Here is a 17,722-nt window from a genome sequence, read left to right as displayed (position 1 = left end):
GAGGTCTCTGATGTTTGCCCTGCGCGAGGCGCTCTGCCGGGCCGGCTGCGGCTGCTGAATGCAGCTCGGTGGGGGCTTGCGGCCGCGGGCCCCAGTGCGAATTGAGGCCAAGCCCTAACCGAGAGATTAAAAAAAAAAAAAATCAGGTCCATTTAAAGTTGCTGCCGGAGCGCGGCTCTCATTGGTTAGGGGAGAGTTGGAGGAGCAGGGACACACACACAGTGCGTGCAGCCTTCACTGCTGCTGCTGCTGCTGCGCTGCTGCTAGAGAAGCTGCTGCTGCTGCTGGAGTTGTCTCTGTTGCTTTCCCTTGCTGCAGCAGCACAAACGTGACTTCCAACATTTTTATTTATCTTCTCCTTTCAATCCTTTTCCTTTTGCAAGATGTAACTACAGCTCAGACACTAAGGACGTACAGATCGCTTAGGTGGCTTGGGAAAGAGAAAAGGGGATATCAAGGGCGTCGTTTTTTGTGTTGGGGAGAAAATTTCCATTATGAATGTTTCTCTAAAGTGATTTATTTTGTTTGCTTCGCATTCGTTTTTTTTCTATTCCCCATATCTCGGATTTATTGCAAAGAAAATCACGTTGTGAAGAAAGAAAGTCGGATTACAAGATACTGCTACAAACAAAAACTGGATTTTTGGGGGTGTATTTTAGCAAAAAATTATTGCGGCTTTACTTCATGAAGCAATTGTCCCCTTTTGCAAACAGAATTTGGATACCAGAATGAGTAAAGAAAGACCCAAGAGGAATATAATTCAAAAGAAATACGTAAGTGGTTATAACATATATCATTTGACTCCCAGTTTTAGGAAATGGCTGTGAATGTCAAGTTTATAGCTAATCCTGAAGCTATAAAGGTTTGAAACAAATGTATGGTAATACTGATCTTTATTTTCCTTAGGTATGGGGGAGTTTCAAAAAACCTTTTAAATTGCAAAACCTTCTGCCCAGTTTCGTTATAAAGCCAGATTTGTGTAGCGATACCTCAAGTGAATAAATGTATTGACCTCAAATGACACAATCATAATCTAGTTTTAGATGAAAGGCAGGGAGCTCAAGGGGGGCTGCTGCGACAATGTTGCTAAACTGCTTTTTCATTTGGATATATTAATAATGCACTTTACATGCAAAATAACATTTTATATGTGTGTATGTAGAGTCCTGTTTAGTGAAGACACTATGGTTGTAGAAAACCCTTTAAGTTGAAATCGAATGTCTGGTTATGGCGAGCTTGTTTCTTGCACTACCACATCAAATGTAATATATGTGATCGTTTGCTTATCTGGCTTGCAATAGAAACCAAACCAGTTGGGGATCATATTACAGGGAATGCGTTTGTTAGGATTGACTTTAATAATGGGGAAATGGCTTGGTTTAGTTTAAAAATGCATGATGGTGTCTCGAAATACTAGAAGAATATGGTATAGTTCAGGCTGTACACCTATCTCTGTTCTTACACAACTGCTTAACCAGACGCTAGAAATAGTCTAACCCTTTAAACATATAAATTTGCAGGGATAGTTGCGTTTTGGTCCTGCTTCAGCTACGTTTTGATTGGCATAAGGCGAGTCTTTAAGTTTGGAAAAACGGAAGGGATTCGTCAGATATGCAGCAGAACTAATAATTTTATCTGCATATTAAAAATAAAATATTTCATGTTCAGAAAATGATTGCTTCAAGATACATTAGATGCAGCCCCCCCCTTTTCAAGTTGTAGAATATGCTGTATTATAATTTCTGGCTTTTTTCCGTGGGGGCTGTATTTCTTCGGGGGGGGGGTGACCTTCGGGACCCTTTTGCCTTGTTTTAAAATATTTAATAAAAGGTAAATTGACTTAAGATGCCTATTTCTATCGGTTTGTCTCTTCTCTTTAAAATATAATTTAGAGAAGCGAGTGGTTAGGAAAAAATTAAAAACTTAAAGGTATTCTGCACCAAATTTACGAATTAAAAATACATCCGCATTGCAGAGGAATTGGGAGTCTGAAGCGGACTAGTTTAAAGTATTGCATCGAAACAGGAACATTGTCTAGAAAGTCTAACGAAACATGTAAGACGTGCACGTTTCCCAGGCAGTGAAACAAAGCAGAATGGGAGAAGAATTTGTAGTGTTTAATTAAAATAAAATAACCTGTATTTTTAAAGCCACACCACGTCTGTACGAGTGAACAATAGAAGCTTCCTCTGGTTTTGCCTATAGTGCTTGTTAAAGAATTAATAAAACTGTCACCCCCACTCTTGCCCCATAGGCAAGGTATGAGAGAGACATGTGAGCATGGAAGGGAGACAATGTATCCTGTGTTCATAAGTTTGACTCTGGAATGGAGGGAAATCGCTTTTGGGGAGGGGGGCAAGGGAGTGCAGGTTACTGTGTTCGTGTGTGTGTGTCCGGGGGAGTGTGTGGGTTGCTGCACTATTGCAGTGAGTAGCAGGCACAGACGCAAGCATGGCTGCTGCTTCTGCTTTGAGCTGGCCTGGTCGATTTCCCATGCATCCTCTCGAGCAGCGGCAACAGGTTAAGCGGAATGTCAGTACAAGACCCCGGGTTCCCGGCCACTCAGCCCAGTCAGTGCCAGGTTCTTCTTGTTGTTCTGTGACGTCACAAAGGGAAGGGCCTGGGCTCGGTGGAATCTTCGTCTCATCAATGTTCTGATTTCCCCCCTCCCCCTCCTCTGTGACGTCAAACGTGAGGCGGGCCGCTTAGGCTGGGGAAGAGGGGGAGTCACGAGGGCACTGGCTGCTGCTACTGGGGAGGATGCAGTTCTGGCACCCAGCCCTGTTCTCTGCTCTTACCAGGTGAGCAGGTGTAGCAAGCCTTGCATACACAGCAACTTCTGTCAACCTCTTTCTCCCTTCCCCCTTCCTATTAAGTGGAGTCTGAGCCTATTTAAATTGGTTCAGAGCAGGGAGCTAATCTACCTCATCTTTGGGTAGGAGGCACACTTCCCTGATGCCCTTTAAGAAGAAAGGGTTAGTCATTCTATCTTTCCTGCGTAGTATAACTTGATATGGTAAGGTAGAGGCACTCCTGTGTGGGTTGGTGGCACAGGGCGTGAAGTTGTACCAACAGAGCATAGCACCTTCCTTTTTTTTTCGGAAACATCTTTAAGTATCGCAGTGTCATAGTAGAGCATCCTGGGCAGCCTCTTTCCTTTAATACACACACATGTGCACCCACTCAAGTCTTTTGTCTGCATGTTTCAGTCCTAGGCATGATCACTCACACCCCAGGTTTCAACCACGGCTCTCAGAAAGGGCCTCCAGTTCCTAACCTCTTGTAAAGACTTTATTTAAAAATATAAAAAAGGTAGTTTTGCCTTTGATCGTGTGCACACTATCTTTTTTCCATTTAGCTAATCTCACATAGCTTGTCCATCTGAACTCCTTTCCTCAGAGGGACACAGTTTTATTTCATGCAAAATCTGTCAAGCACTTCACAAAAAATTGTAAGTCTGATCCATATTCCAATTGCTTTGGAGGTTTTGCTATTTTAGGGAAACTGGAAAATTTGTGTTTTACAGCTCATAGTTACTCAAAAAAATCAACTGTGCTAAACTATCTCCTGATCTCTGTCTATGGAAGAGCTGGCTTGTAAAGGATTGTGACATTCCTGTAGTGGAGTATAACAATTGTCCTCCTAGTGTCATAAATTGCCTATATTGTTGGCTACATATGATGCTTTTCTGCAAGGATGGATTTGAAGTAAGATATGATGTTCCTACACTGGTCGGTGACACAAGGAGACAGGTCAACTAATTGTCCCGTCATCACCCCACCCCCCCCAAAGTACTGTTTCGTAGGCTACTTAGCTCTGGTCTTCAGATAACCACGAAGACTGCCACAATGCAACCAGAGCCTTTTGCTGAATGCTGAAAAGTAATTGTCTAAAATGTACCCTAAAAACAAAAAGACTCTGAGAACAATAGAATATAGCACAGTGTTAAGACTATTGCCTTGAAGCTTAACTTGCTGTTACGCAAATAATCATCATACATCAGAGGTTTAAATAAACTTTTGGTTATTACCCTGGGAGTTGTTAATCCAAGAAAAAGGAAACTTGTGTGTCTTATTTTTAAAATGTTTTCACTTAGATTTGTATTAATCAGCCATGGTTTTTAAAAATTATCTTCTCTCTTCACCCTCCTGCCCCTCAAACATCTTGAAATATGAAATATTTCTTTTTGGCTCAAACCTCAAAAAACGGACAGCATTGTAAAGCATCAGCTGTGAAACCAGACTTTTTCAGTGTGCATTTGGAATTAATAGTTCTTAAATCAAAAGCTTTGACGTCTTAAATATAATTTAATAAGTGCATTTTTTCTATCCCTTTTTATGATGTCTTATAGCAAATCCAATGGTCATTGTGGTTTAGTTTTTGAAGTAACAGACCTTTATTACTGTAATGAAATACCTGTGTAGTTCTGCTATGGTAACAGATGGTGAAATATAATTAAGTAGTAATGACAGCACTGTCCCCTTGTGTGATTTGTTTCTCTGTCCTTGCAGGGGTAAAAGTGCAGTAGTTTGTCTTAAGGTGACACATTACAAATAAAGACAGCCTAGATTTGTCAAATCAGGGGTTCAAGGCCTGAAGAAAATTAGTACATTTTAGAGATCTGAAGACATTGATGTTTTTGAGTAATGCTTTGGACTGTGTAATTATACAATATCCTTGTGACAACAGTAGGAAAAAAATTGCTTCATACATCATTGAAATGTAGCCATCTCTGGGATGGAATGTGGCAACTGCATCATAATGCACAACAGTATATAGTAGTTTGGGAAGCATGATATACCAGAGCCAACTGAAACTGCAGTGGGGAATTTATTTAGGAAGAATGTAGCTGTGCTGGATTTTGGTAATGCCTATTACCTTGCTATCCTTGCACTCAAGTGCTATCAGATTTCTAATTTTCACAATTGGATGGGGCCTCTGTCCTCTTGGATGAGATACTGTGCTTGGTTTGGCACTGATGAGGAGGACAGTACTACTTTCTGAATTACTGACACCATATTCTTCCAATGAAAGGAGGGGGCAGAGCTGCTCTGTCCTCGTTGAGCAATGTAGTCCTGGGGGGTAGCTTTAACAAACCAGGGGAGTTCAGTCCTTATGTTGCCTTAGCCCTTATTTTAAGGGCGAGGAATAAGCTCCTCTGTCAGCAAAAAGAACGAGGAGTACTTGTGGCACCGTAGAGACTAACAAATGTATTTGGGCATAAGCTTTTGTGGGCTAAAACCCACTTCATCGGATGCATGCAGTGCAATGCCCAAATAAATTTGTTAGTCTCTAAGGTGCCTTGTTCTTTTTGCCGATACAGACCAACGCAGCTACCGCTCCTCCATTAGTCCACTACAGATAGTGTTTTTTCATGCCTGACTGGGATTCTGATTTTTTAAAAATATTTCTTACAAGATTATATCTAGCCCTTGAAAGGACTCTGTCAGCCCTGAGTAGGGCCTTTGGCTAGCATTGTGGAGAAACTGCTGTTAAGTGCTACAGGTATTCCACTCTCCCTGCTGGGCCCTCTTTGTCTCAAGGCCTCTTAAGTTTGGTTAGGACAAAGATTTATTACAGCATCTTTCTCCACAAAATAACACTTCCCCCCCCCCCCCCTTGTGAAGAGTTGTAGCTAAAGCTTTAAGGGTGCAACCTCATGGAAAAACTTTCACTCTTCAAAGGATCTTGTTGAGACTGGGCTCCTTCCTGACCTCTGTTAGTTCCCTTGAAAGGCTTAATGCAAGCCTCTGCTTCATGGCCACACCACTTCTAGGTCTGCAGACTTTTGGGCCTTTATTCCTTATTGGCCAGGTGAGTTAGCTGCTGGTATTGCATATGAAAAAGGGGAAGGCAGAGCTGAAGAACTATTTTGGGATCTTTGGATAGGGCAAGGAGACGATCTAGGCTTTGCCTTTGGCTGAGTTTACTTCAACAAATATCAGATAAAATTATGTAATTACTCAGCATTATGTAAAAATTGGCTACAATATTATGTGTAATTCAGAGAGCTAAGGATGTAGTGGTGTACCTAACAAATGTATGACTTATCAGTGCTTACCTTTTCTTGTTGCTGTGAATGATGTCTAGAAAAATTGTCTCTTATTGATTGGGGGGGGCAGGGGGAGTGGCCTCTTACTTCAACCAGCTGCATGGGCTAGAAACAAAGTGTGTAATTTATACAATATGTTCCAGAATTACAGATATTGAATTATTAACAACACTATAGAAAATGCTTCATAATTGTTTTAGTGTTCATTGGGCACTTTCACTGCCTGTAGTGAGGCTTGACAGGCCTATTAAGCTAGTATTAAAGGTATAACCTCTTTCTTAAAGGAACAGAATAATACTTAGCACTGTGCATGTTAAAGCTTCGTACAAACATTAACTGATTCTTGCACTGAGAGAGGTAAGATTGTCTCCATTTTTATTGTTGCAAGACATAGATCTAAATGCCTCGACCAAAACAGCACAGCACCTCAAGAGAACGGACAAAACTAATATCCAGTGTTTCTGGATTCTAATACCATACTCGGTCAACTTGATTACAATGCGTAAATATGGTACACTGCATCAGCTGTAAAAGTAGTACAGGTAATCCACATCATTAAGAGTTGCAGCCCCATTGCGATGTATGCTAAAACTGTTCCTCTAACGTAATCTAAAGAAATACTGAAGTCTGTATTTAAGAATTTGTGCTCTTTGTGTTTACTTGAATAGAGATGTGATATCTTGCAGATGACGGAAATAATTTCTTATGATGATTTACTCAGTGGAGGGAGTATTTAATTAAGCAGATCAGCGTATGGGAGGGAAGCAAAAAGGACTCTGCAGGTTTAAAATTTGGATTTTGACATTCTGTTTGCACATGTTGCTAATACTGCCCAATTTATATAAAACTGAAAGTGCTGGGGGAAAATCTATTCAGCATTTATGTTGTATGGCTACTTTTTATTTCATTCAGCTTTGACACTGAAAAGATACTAGTCACTTTCAGCTTTTCTTATGCACTAGAACATTATTGTAGTATTTGCTTTGCAATAATGCAGAGGAAGGTTCAGATGGAACTGCAAATACGGAGAGAAATATGTTTTTTGCTTCTTTATGATCAGGAGCCAGTGTTTTGTGATTCTACAGATGTAGAGAATAAATGCATTGCAGCAGAATCTAGTTTTGCATTTAAAACAAGTACTGTATTTATTTTTTTCTAGGCTTTATAGTTGTGAACAAACCCATCCAAATGTAAACAAAGTTTAACTGATGCACTGTCTGAATGTGTGAAGACCACCTGAAACAATAGCTCTGGTAGATTTGATTACCTTTCTTAATCTAAAGGGGAGGTTAATTTTCAAGTCTAGTAATACAGATTTCTGTGATGTTAAACCTGAACAGCCTCCCTATATTCCCAGGTATCAAGAGCCCCAAATATCCCTAGTCAACTACCCAAACCTTCAGCTTTTCTGAAAATTTTTATGATTCACCTGTCTGTTTTCAACACAAAATTCTGCAGCACATAACACTTAAAATGTAGAGACAGTGTAAAATAAATTGAACTTAATGTCAAATGATTAAATAGCAGGGAATCCTGTACTTAATCACTCACTTTCATATTTAATTTGATTAAAAATCACAATTAAAAAATTATCTGAAGCTGCCACAGTATCTATGAAGTGTTCAAAATGTTTTCTGTAACACTTAGGTCGAGTTTGATATGGAGTATGTGGTGCTTAATTTAAGGTATATAAAGAAGGTACATTAAATATCTAGCCTTCCCTTAGATCTTTTCTGAGGTGTTAGCTGATTTGTCACCTTTAGGGATATTGAGTAGTCTTCCCTGGTTTTGCTACAGAGTACTAGAGAATATTATTGGGAGCTTTCTTGGCTCTCATTTGAGAAGGCAGATGTATTTCAGTCTTTGATAAAAATGCTCTCTTTTGAAGCATTTGTAGGTGCAAACAAGTTTTAAACCATCTGATTGAAAAGCTCTTTCAGTTGCTCAGGTTTCACTCTTTTCTCTCTTGTAATGATGTTCTGATAGTTCATGTTCAGAGTTTTTATGTAAAAATAGAGCAGATGACACCTGGTATTTCCTGGTGTGGAGGTGACAGTAGGGGAGGGCAATGGAATACAACTTTTTTTTTATTTTTTTATTTTAAAAGAAGTGAACAGACATTTATTTTCAGGATGCTCTTGTTCCTCATTTTAATATGCAGATAGAGTCTGATACTCTGAACACTTATGCTTGTGCTTAAAGTTCATTATGTATATTGACTTTTTGATGTAAATCAAACTATTTACAAGTAAAATGAAGCATGCATATACGTATCTGTAGGATTAGGGCCCAAGAATTGGAGCCAAACATGCTCTGAAACAACCATATTTCCCATTGACTTCAGCAGGGATCTTGAATGCTCAGAAACTCTTAAGATCAGGCCTATAAATAAATATTTTAAATCTTTTCAAATAGTTCATGGAAAAAATTCTAGCTAGTATTAGGAGCTTGGTTTTTGAAAAGCTAAATGTAGTACCTAAATGTACTGCTTGCAAGTGCATAAGAAACACAGATGTACCATTTAGCCAAGAACTTCAGCTGGAATAGCTCTGCTACTCTCTCCACCCTGAAAATAAGGAATTGGCTCCTGTAGCTTTGATTTCTCTCTGGTCACCCTTCCCTTTCTCCTTCTGGAATTCACTTTCTTTCTTTTTCTTTCTTAATCCTGTGTTCAACCTTTCTTTCAACTCTCCACTAGAGATCAGGCCTGTAGAATTAAACCAGTATCTAGTCTGTTTCAGTTTAGTGCTTGATGGATCACAAACTGGGTGTGTAGTCAAATTGATTGACAGTGATAAATATTGCCTGGGGAAGTGTGGGGGTACCACAGTTTTTTATTTTCCTTATTTGACTGGTGTGACCTTGAGTGACACTTACTTACTATATTTTTAACCTTCCAAAATGCATCTCTTCATAATGTTCCTGGTCTTTTCTGTCTGGATTCTTGTGATCTTTTGTGGCAGATACTCTTTCTCGCAAATTGTTCTGCAAAAGGGTAGCTTTGGATCTGAGATCATTAATGCAGTGGTGTTGTAGCTCTGTCAGTCTCAGGCTAGTAGAGAGACAAGGTGGGTGAGGTAATATCTTTCATTGGACCAACTTTTGTTGGTGAGAGAGACAACTTTTGAGTTCACACAGCTGTATAAGCTCACCTCTCCTTCCCACAAAAGTTGGTCCAATAAAATATATTACATCACACGCACACACCCTTTATTTCTCAGGCCATTGATGGGTCACTTCTACTTTCTAATGACTCGGGGAAGCAAATAATCTCACTGGAAAGTCATGTCATGTTGCAAAGCCCTAACAATGTTGTGCTCTACCATGTCCCTAATTTCTGCTTTTTATTCTTCAAATCGGCCTTGTTAGTCTGACCTCTTTTGGAAGGTGTGATGGTTGCAGAAGATGGAATACTTAAAGTTCAAACAAATCAATGATACAATTATTTTTCATACAGCAATGTGATGACTGGCTAAAGTTTATTCTTGCCTTTTATAATCCATGGGAGTTCATCCTGCAATAATCTACTAAATTTAGTTTTACACTTTGATGCTGTGATATTTCAATCAGTTTAGAATATCTATACAAACATTAATTTTTATCTTTTGTTGCAGATTAGTTTGAAAGCCTGTATTCTCAAATTTAAGAAACAATGATGGGATTGGAAAACTGATCAGCTGTTTTTAACTGACCTCTGGAAAGATGTATCTATGCATGAGCATTGTTTTACTGTACGTTTTTTTTCAGTGAAAATCATCTAACTTTGTTCTTTTACACAAATTGTGTGTATAATAAATATGCACTTTCTAGTATTTCTGTTTAATCCAGAACAGAGTGCTGTGTATATCTTTTTTATTTATTTTTAATAGCCTACTCTTCCTGGCCAACACCCAGACTCTTTGAAGAGGTGGATGACAGGGACCCAGGAAGGTACAAGAGAATCCCCCCAGTTGAGAATCTCAGAGCTTTCCCAACACCTCCATGGGCATTGATATGGTATGGTGTTCTGCCCCTGGATTTTGCTGAGGAGTTGACTTTTTTTTTTTTTGTACTGGCCTTTTGACCTGGCTTTTCTCCCCTAAATCTGACTAAAGGAAGGGTTGTCTTCTCTCCCCTTCCTATTTTCCTGCATATGTGTTTTTTCTTCTTCCCCTCCCCACAGGATCATGCCTTGCAAGCTCTGATATGGATCAGTGTTGGGTAAATTCTACTTTTGTGCTGGGTGAATTTGACTCTGTCAGCAGGAATCTTGCCACTTTCACTGTGGCATTATGGGCCCTACTGCAAGAGTATGCTCACTATTTTCAGGCTTTGAATTCCTTCCTTCCCCTTTTCAGAGAATTAAGATATGTGCAAACACAGTTCAGAAGTCTATTGCCAATCTAAGGCCATGTCCGCATACAGCCACCACAGTTACTAAATTTCTTGTGCATGTGCGCTCTTGGCTCCTTGTGTCAGCAGTGTACATCCTCACCAAGAGCGCTTGTATTGATTGTATTGGCAGTGTGGGGGTGTTGAGGATGGCTCCTGAAAGCCAGTAACCGTTGACTTAAGCAACACAGTGTCTAGAGTCTAGACCAGGGGTCTCCAAACTACGGCCTGCGGGCTGGATTCGGCATGGGGCTTCCATTTGTCCAGCCTTCCAACCAACAGGGGAGAAGTGAACAGCTGAGTAGGCACCCTGAGCAGGCACGGGGAGGCGCAGCAGCTCGCATGGGTTGGGGGGTGGGGTACCTCAGCTGAGCTGTGCAGAGGGGCGAGTTCCTCTGGGAGCCAGTGTCCCCCCCCCCCCCCCAAAAGGGGAGCCAACTTAGGGGAGAGTCATTGCTGCAGCCGAGCAGGTACAGGGAGAAGCAAACAGGCAGGCTGCAGCTGAGTAGGCACTCGGAGCAGGCAGGGGGAGGGGCTGCCGGCAGCAGCTCACAGGGTGGGGGTGGGGGGTAAGCTCAGCTGAGCTGTACGGAGGGGTGAATGGCCTTGGGAACCAGTGTTTCCCCGAAGGGGAGCCAACTCTAGGGGAGAGTTGCTGCTGCAGCCGAGCAGGCACGGACCCCTGCCTTAGAGTAAAAATACAAGCCAGATGCTTAATTACATCTCCAATAAATGGAGTAAAGAAGATGGAAATTAACAATTTCATAATGGTTAAATTTTACCTACAGCACTAATAGAACCAAACAGTATTTGCATGATACAAATGTGTGAGGTTTTTAGAAATAAAATAAAAAAAAGTGAAATGATTTTTAATGTATTGACAAATATTTTGTGTGATTTCACAGTACCTGCATCGATTTAACTTTTATACCTGATTTAGAATTTAATGCAACACTGACACAGTGGAGTAGTGTTGTTTTTTAATGATTTTTGCATATCTTTAATTTCTTTCACAGTTGCTTCGGCCCGCGAAGCCCCTTCAAAAATCGTCTATGGCTCTTGTCTCATAAAGTTTGGAGACCCCTGGTCTAGACTGACACTGTGTCGACCTAGTTACATCGACCATGACCCTATGGTGGTGTTACTAAATTGGCGTAGAGCGGCACTCATGTTGGTGGGAGCCAAATTTAAGTGAAGACGCTTCCACAGCTAGATCGAAGCAGGGCAGTCTATGTTGACCTAACCATGTAGTGTAGACCAGGCCTGAATAACTAAGAGTTTGTACCTGAGTGTGGTGGCAGCCTGTCATAAGAATACAGAAGGGAACCCAAGAGAGTTGAAGTGCAGCACTGTAATGAACCCCACACAACACTGAATGAATTATTTTTGACCACACCAATGCTAAAATTTAAAAGGAGTCTGTGAATCTTGGACATGATTTTGCTCAATGTTTAACCCTATTTAAATGATCGTAATTTTTATTGGTTTTCATACCTGCTGTCTTAACTCTTAATGTGCTGTTCTCAAACTAGTAACCTATATTCCCAAGAAGCCTTTACTTTAGAAGTAGCATTTGTGTTTCAGAAATGGAGTGACTTAAACCAGCTTATATATTAGTGTCTTTTTATAAGATGATTGATTTGGCAAAGTGTGTGTGTTTTTTGTTTTTTGTTTAAATGCATTACTTTCAGTTTGTCCCAACATTCCTCCCCCTGCCCCAACACATCAAAATTGTAAGCCAAATCTCTCAGCTATGGAGAGCCAAGATTGCGCGCGCACACAATTCATAATACAAATTTCCAGGCCTGCTTGTATGCCAGATCAATTAACTCTTAGCACAGGTAGAAGTGGAATAGAATTACGTATGCTTCTGTTTCAAGGATACAAAGCTCAGGCCAAACTTTGAGTTTGGAAAACTCCAAACTAAATGAAAAGAGAGCATTTTCTAGTATTGGTTGTAAAGCTGTCCACTGGTCTGGCACATACCTCTTAACTGCACCTCCTTTTTGGTAGAGGAACGATACCAAACAAAGGGACTTGAAGTGAATTTTCACCAGATAAATGTGAGTTGAAAAGGTGGAAGTGGGGAGGAAAGAGTGAGTGTGTGTGTGTGTGTGTCCAGGTATAGTGATGGTGACGAAACTCACATGGCTCATTACGGACATCTGGAATTCCTATTGGATAACTAAAATCTAAAGCCGAAATTAACATGTTTGGTTAGTAGTGCTTTTAATAAATGATTGAAAGAAATAAGAGTGTGTCTACTACTGAGACTTGTCTTAGATTGGAAAATTTTCACTGGCATTATTTGCTTATAGTTATTAAACATAATGGGTATGTGGTATATTTGTAAGAGAAAAGGCTTTGTACTAATGTAAACTTGGAGAGAACCCCTATAGGCGGGATGTCCCCTTATTTGATTGTAACACTTATTTCTTACATGTTACAAATCATATATTGATTGTAATAACTGGCACATAATTCTAAACTTGGCTTTTCCTTCTTTTAAGTATTTACCTGTAATACCGTATCCTAATTAAAGCCACAGCTACATAAATGAGGAGAGGCAGACTTTGTTTAAACATAAAAAAATAATTTTAAATAGCTGGAGAAAGACATGATGTCAAATGGTGTATGGCTTTAGGAATTTTCCTGCTCAGAGACTCCGGGTATGGCTACACTGCAGTTGAAACATCCTTGGCTGGCCCATAACAGCTGACTGGAGCTGTAAAATTGCAATGTAGGCATTTGGGCTTGGATTGGGGCCTGCTTGTGTGTCTGAGAGCGAAATAGTTATTGTAATAATTTTAGCATCAAGATTTCTAAGGGAGGGTGGGAGGATGGCCTTGTGGCTTCTGCTTTCGTATGGCTGGTGTAGAGCAGCAACTATAATTTCACCTGAAGTTGATGGAGCCAGATGCCTACATCAGGAGTAGCAGAATTTATTGCAGTAATGCCTCCTTCATATTTATAAGTTGGGCAGTAGATAGTATATGTTTGCAAAGGCCCGGAAATAGGAGTTGGGAAAATGCTTTCCATTTTCTATCTAACAAAATCTTCTGCCGATCATGTTTTACGCTGGTTGTTTGCCTTGATTTCAACTATTTTACCCATGCTAGTGCAATTTTGGAGGGAAGTAGCTCTTATGCAGCCTTCCTGGTCCACAGTACCCTCTCCAAGGGAGGAAGAGGGACTACTGCAACAGCACCTGCTTCCTTTTTTTCTGCAGGCCTGAAAGGAAGGCAAGGAGCAGTGGCTGCAACTCACTTTTTGGGGCAGTGGCACTGGGGAAAAAGCATAGCTGAAGGGGAAAAAAGAGCACATTTGTCTTCATTCCCATCCTTCAAGTGTGGCTCCAGAATTGTAAGATGGTAATATGATTCTCCTCCCCCCCCCCCGTACCCCCAATTTGCATCCTTGCATGATACCTTGTAGAATTAGGCAAATACTGCTAATAGTTGGTGGGTTTTTTTGGGGGTGTGTGTGCATGTTTTTTTTTTTTTCAATCCTTGTTCATTTTATTTAAAAATATGGATTTACTGTGGCCATGCTCACCCTTTTCATGTTCATTTTGTGAACATTTGTGCAGTTTAGTTACTTTGATATGAACAGGGAAAGTGGATTTTATAGCCACATAACTAAGGATTCACAGAAATCACATTTTAGATACACATGTCCAAGTATTAACTTATGCATTCATCCTGTCAGGAAACAAAACAAAATAAAATCATGTGAATTAACTGACTATTCCAAGTGCATGGATAGTTATGATTAATGGACTTTGAATACTCAGTCAATCAACAGAGGAAATTAAAATTCACAAAAAATTGAACATGGTTTTTAAGGACAAACTTAAGGAAACTACAGTCTACTCGTGGCTATTCTGCAAGTAGAAAGAGGCTAAATTATTTGACAAATAGAGCTACAGAGCTGAGTGAGTGCTTCTAATTAGATGTGTTAATATTTGATGCGTACATTCTGTGTACCTGTCCTATTCTGCCCACATATTGGTATTTAGAAACACCTATCTCTTCAGACAGAAGTCTCCATTTAGATGTTTTTTCTGTTGAAAGAAGTCTTTTTGCAAAAACATATTCAGTCTTCTGGCAAACTGCCACAAACCGCTATTTGTAAGAGAAAAGGTACAGTTGTTAGTGGATTTTTTGTTTATGCACTTAGCCAAAGGAATATACTACAGCATATGTATTTATTTAACCTTTCTTTCATTTTAATGAAATTTTAAACTGAAACTAGCGAATGTATTATGTAACAAACTTAAGTCCAGTTTTATCTGTATTAAACCCGTGATGGGGTGTATATTAGTTTCTATAGCATTACTGCTGCCAGGTCTAATTGTGATACGCATGGTACAAATGTAAAGCATAAAGAGCGTATGCTCTGAATAGAAAAGACAGAGGACAAGGTACAGGAATCAATTGACATTGTTCAGGATCACATAGGGTATGTCTATGCTGCATTACAAAACCTGTGGCAGTGAGTCTCAGAGACTGGGTCTGCAGACTCCAGCTTGCAGGATGGCACTAAAAGCAGCTGCTTAAATGTTCGGACTCAGGCTCAGAATCCCCTCCCCCCAGGTTTCAAAGCCTGAACTCCTCCTCCCCCTCCCCGAGCCCAAATTTTTAGTGCTGTAGCATGAGCCCCAGTCTGTAGACCCAGGCTCTGAGACTTGCTGTTGTGGTTTTAAAGTACAGTGTAAGCATACCCATCAAAGATCATTTGGCTGAGATGTGAATAAAACCAAGGTTTGCAATGCTCAGTCCAGTGCCCTCTCCACTAGGCCATGCTGGCTGCCAATGAGTTTATTTTACATGATTCTCCTGTCTGGTACTTCAGGATGTGTTTAGTATGAAAGTAAACAATAACTGCATGCAATTCTAGTGCAGAAAATTCTATCCCTTTTTAGGTAATTAAAAAAAAAAAGTATATTAAACATTCAGTTGAATCTCTCTCTGTTATGGAACTTGACTTACTGCTCTGAAAATGGGATGGCAGTTGACTTCAGGTTTTCATGTGAGGATATAAGAACATCTTTCAGTTCACTGTTTCTGAACCTTCTTTGCTCCTCCACATGTGCACCTCAAATTTCAGGTTGGGTCACTAGTGTCCTCTTTTTTTCCCCCCATGGAACCTTCCACAGCTTTGGGCATCTGTGAGTCTTAAGTGTGCTGGACACATACTTTTTTTGATAAACTTTTTGATATTTTTATTATATAGTAAATAAAGGAAATTACAGGTAATACTTTCCTTGTTATAGATAATGAACTGAATTTTGTGTTCATGTCCTTTTTAGAGCTAGTAGATCTCATCCTCTCATGCATAGCTTTTATTAATGGATTGGAAGAACAATCTTTCCTCCTTTTTTTTTTTTTCAACTTTTTTTAAAAAATATGGCAGCAAACAAATACTGCTGAATATTATTTTTTGTTTAACTTGAAATGATTTTAATAGATTAGCCCTTAATATAAATCGTCAATTTAAAATTTCAAATTGGTATATATTTTAAAATCTGTATTTTAATTTAAAATATTTTTTAATCTTTTATTTTTTAATTTATCAACCCTGCTGTTGGGATCTGCTTGCTCATTCCAACAGGGCTAACTGCAGCTTTGTTGAATTCCTGTATTTTTGTGTCCTGCTCCCCCTTCTGGAATATTGTAGAATTGACTGCATGGGACACAAGTTCAGCGCCTCTGCTGTAGAGATCAGGAGCTTGCTTGCTTTGTTTGGAGAGCCTTTTTTCCTATAATGTTCCTTTCTCTTCGCTCTCTGGCTGCATGTACTTGTTCAATATTGTATCCTGGTTCAATGTGTGAACTAAAGGGTCTCCTACAGGAACTAAAGTCCCTGTGGCGGTGATTAATGCAAATCCCCAGTGCAAATAACAGGTCTGTGGAAGTTCCACCCCTCTTGGGGAAATAGCATATACTAGTTTGACCTGGTTCAAGAGACCTGGCAAACAGAGAACTTGAAATGGTATCAAGTGACTGCCCTGACATAGAGAGAGAAATTGCTCACACTCAGTCCAAGAACTGGCAAGAAACTGCGATGGAGAGAGAGGTGTGTGAAGTCCTGAAGTACTTTAATCCTATCAAGGTCTCCATGTGGATGGTGGGTGACAGCTGGTAAGCTATACAACTGCATGTAAGTTGCTTATTGCTTTGATGTTTTCTCTGTAATGCTTTTGGTCTGAATAAATAGTTCTTTGCTTTATGAAAGCTGGATGATCACTAGTTAGCCCTGTCACTTGACCCTCTTAGACTTATTATCAGGGCTCTGGAAGCTGTTCACGATAAATAAAAGCTCCCTCAAATGTGGCTTTGAATCTCTTTCCATCTGTCTCATTGCGACTGTGATTTGCATGGTTATGGCTCTTGCTGCCCTTGCTCAGCCCGTTTTGCCATTTATTTGTGCAAGGAAGTCTCTGTAGAGAGCTGGTGAGTGTTTCTATAGTGGCATGACCTTTACAAGATTGATGGTATGAGTCTCAGCCCTCTTGAGATACAAACCCCCAAACTTTAGCTGTTTTCTGTGTTTACATGCTTTGAGTTTACTTCAAGCCATATCCCTGGTCTACACTGGGTAGGGGGAGAGAGGGAGGGGAATATCGATCTAAGTTATGCGACTTCAGCTACATGAATAATGTAGCTGAAGTCGACTTACTTAGACTGACTTACCATGGTGTCTTCACCATGGTGAGTTGACTCCTGCTGCTCCCCTGTCGAGACTGCCTGTGCCTTTTGCAGTGCTGGAGTACAGGAGTCGATGGGAGAGGGCTCAGGGGTCGATTTGTTGCGTCTAGACCTAGACACGATAAATCAATCCCTGCTGGATTGATCGCTGCCCACCGATCCGGCGGGTAGCATAGACATACCCTATGTCACACAGTGGAGCCTGAACTTAATGCTACAAGGCCTGGTCACCCTTTCAACCCTTGAAGAGAAAGATAAGCTTTCTCTTATCAAGTATCTTCATGAGAAGATCAAATTGCTTAGAAACGGTTTCACTACAACATGTACGTTTACAGTTCTTTCTGGATAAGGTAGTACAAAGACCTACTCCATACCAAAAAAAACCACCAGGTTTCACGCAAACCAGTCCATTTCCTTGACGACATTTTTACCTAGTTCTAAATGTCCTCTGGAAATACTAAGTGCTCTGCACGTTGGGACTTAGTCATCTATCTTTGGCCATGGAAAAGACTGAATGTTTCTTTCCTTCTTTATGGCAGTCACAAGAAGGAATATAATCAGGTTGGTTGCTCATTGGCTTATGTCAGCC

General features: G+C 40.2%; 1 long non-coding RNA gene across 1 annotated transcript; it reads left to right on the top strand.

Moving 5' to 3' along the window:
• The first annotated feature begins 2,699 nt into the window (after nucleotides 1-2,699).
• LOC120398501 lies at nucleotides 2,700-9,802 on the top strand. Its single transcript, XR_005594479.1, has 3 exons — nucleotides 2,700-2,801; nucleotides 6,441-6,594; nucleotides 9,667-9,802. It is a non-coding gene; the product is annotated as an uncharacterized LOC120398501 (long non-coding RNA).
• Nucleotides 9,803-17,722: the final 7,920 nt, after the last annotated feature.

Source organism: Mauremys reevesii, linkage group 2 (genome assembly GCF_016161935.1).
Source record: "Mauremys reevesii isolate NIE-2019 linkage group 2, ASM1616193v1, whole genome shotgun sequence".
Lineage (NCBI taxonomy): Eukaryota > Metazoa > Chordata > Testudines > Geoemydidae > Mauremys > Mauremys reevesii.
This window is presented reverse-complemented; position numbering and strand designations above follow the sequence as displayed.